The following is a 2,978-nucleotide window of genomic DNA, read 5'->3' as shown; positions in this document are numbered from 1 at the left end:
ATAGATGCAAGGTGATGGCCCTGTGGTCTGAGGTGGTCCAGGCATCATGCACCATCCATGATTAAAACTTTTGTGCTATAGACCATGTAACAAGGGTAATGTCGATGAGGCTTTGCCACAGGATATTGCCGAAGGCGGAAAGGTGGTGTGGCTGGTTAATGATATCAAAGGAGAAGAGGAGAGGAGAGGAAAACTTCTAAAAGTTGACCATTATGGTACCTGCACGATCGTAAACATCGCTGTCCCACAAGCGTGATCTAAAATTTGCCTTCATCGTAGAGAAGAGTTTGTTGGAATGTAGGAGAGCTAAGACTGATTGTAGATATTCAATATACGGCACAATATCAGTTCCCGGTCGGCAGTACAAGTAGACGATGTGCAGAGAGCCTTGTTGGCAGATAATGTGTGCGCATACGCCAAAGGGGAGTGCATAAGGAGTCAATCTTTGTGACTGCAATTGTAGTGTTCTTAATAATGATAGCCGCACTTGGGGTGTCTATGTTTGCCTCAATAATTCTATACGCACGGGGGGATACCCTTGAACCCGTTCTGTGTGGGGGTCGGGCTTCTATGCACAGAGAATATCAATTTCTTCTTCTTCCTCATTTTCTTCCTAATTTTTGGTAGACCACGTTTTTGGCTCTCTGGGTATTCAGTTGAAGAATCTTGAGGACATGTGGGATGCTGATTATGGTGTGAAGCCCTAGTCGGTTTTGTACTGGATAGCTCTCAATACCCTTAAATAGATTGGACATTTGATATCCCGGACGGAGTGGCTGGGAGCGGGACCTATCACCAACACCTTGAGGTGTTGGTGATAAGTACCGCTCAAACAGGTACCGGGGAAGTCAAAGAAATATGACATGTGGAACAATGACGATCCCAATCACCGTGTCAACCACCAGCATGGTACCAAAGAGCTTCCATAAAGACCTAGCAGCAATAGGCCTCTCTCTGATAACACTTACATGGAGCTCCAGAACGTCGCAATTCTGGACAGTTGAGGGCGCTCTAGTCGCAGAAGAGAACAGTCGGTGGATTTTTGCCTGCTGTAAAGGGATAAGTATTTTTAATTTTTACCGTATTCTTCGTTAACATACTACATTGTGTTTTTGCAGAGATAGGCTTAGTAGTGTGGACATGTGGACATGTGTATATGTAAAGGGCGGCTCCTAGAACGTTTGTTCAACTCCGCCTCGTATCTCTGTGAAGAACAGTAGCACTACAAATGGGCCAGATATGTGTGTGACGTCGGTTTGTGTGTATTATGCGTGTGTTCTGTTGTTCTGTTCTGGCCGCTTGGCTACCCAGAAGCATCAGTCACCTGGACAGATGATTCTGGGTACTCGTCCACACCACGGGAAGGTGGGCCAGTCCATGTAAAGCACGTACTGTCTCAAGAGAGATTCTGACCCACCTAATGTTGTCAGAAGGTAGGCCAGGATCCTCTGGGGGCCCATTCCAGAGGGAAAAAAAAAAAAAAAAAAAAAGGATCACCCGTGGTGCTGGATTTGGAACCAAAATTATTAAAATAAAACATTTATGTAACTAAATAATAAAATAAATAAAAAAAATAAAATTAAAAAAAAAAAAAAAAAAAAAAAGGAAGAAAGCACTTAATTTTGTCTGCAGGCCGAGGAAAATTTCATTTCTTGAGGATTTGAGTTTATGTATTATTAAAGGAGATCTAACCAGCTATGCATCAGCAGGACCGTTGTGCTGCATTCTGTTGAGATCTGTCGACATTGAACGCCTTCGAAGACATACGCCTTGAGCGAAAGCGTGAAGAATCTGAAATGACTCCGAGCTTTGAAGCAGAGACGACTCCTGTCCTGATTGAAAATTAGTAAGTGCTTGAAGAGGAAGTCTGAGATCGTCATACAGGGAGCAATGAAACAGGATGTGATCCCAACTCTCTGGTGATCCACACGAACAGAGGTCTGTTTGTGATAAATTGAACCTAAGAAGACTCTGGTTCATCGATCCATGTCCTGTCAACAGGTACGACGTGAATATGTCCATGCAGAACCACAATCGAACACGTTTATCGAGGAGAAATGAAACTTGTGGTATAAATTTTCTCGTTGTTGCACCAACGGGAGCTGTGTCCCATCGAGACTGCCAAATGTTTACTAACTCGTTCCACAGTCTCCTTCTTTCTCTTTTAGCATCTTCTCGAAGGTTGATGGTTATTCCAAGAAATTCGGTCTCAATCTGCCTTTTCAGTCTGTATAAAAAGCCTCTATAAGTAACTTGCAAGTCTAAAGGTAATGTTCCGGCTAGTACTTGCAGAGCTTGCGTCGAGACTGTCCTGCATGCCTTAACTAAACACCGCAAGATGGTTCTCTGCAATGAGGCGAGTTTTGTAATGAAGTGTTTGAGCCGTGCCCTGTGAAACCATGCACCGGCAGCATACGTGATTAGAGGGAGGAAAACTGCATTGTAATAAATCCTTAAAGTTTTTCTGGAGAGCCCCCATTCAACACGGGACACCCTAACAATTGCACCAGTAAATCTACGTATTTTAGATGATAAGTTTGTCAAATGAGGAATAAAATTGAGACTGGAATCAATTACCACTCCTAGAACCTTGTACTCTTTAACTATGGGGAGACGAATGTTGTTGATCTTGACCAACGGAGGACGAGTGATATCCAACTTTGATCCCAGAATCATCATCTTTGTTTTTGACAAGCTGATTTTAAGCTTATTGGCCACAGTCCAATCGTAGAGATCCCAGAGAACAAAATTTGCGGTATTTTCCAGATCGGCCCTAGAGTTACCATTTACCAAGATGGTGAGATCGTCTGCATACGCTATTATTTTTACGTTACCGAAAGATCGGGAGAGCCACTGCTGCAGCACCATGTTCCATGTAAAAGGACCCAATATAGAACCTTGTGGGCACCCTCTAGATACTGATCTTGATACTTGGCTATGTTTAGCCTTGACTATTATGGTTCTATTGGCAAAATAAT

Source organism: Mastigoproctus giganteus, chromosome 3 (assembly GCF_048544385.1).
Source record: "Mastigoproctus giganteus isolate SK-2022 chromosome 3, ASM4854438v1, whole genome shotgun sequence".
Lineage (NCBI taxonomy): Eukaryota > Metazoa > Arthropoda > Arachnida > Uropygi > Thelyphonidae > Mastigoproctus > Mastigoproctus giganteus.
Note: the sequence above shows the minus strand (reverse complement) of the source record.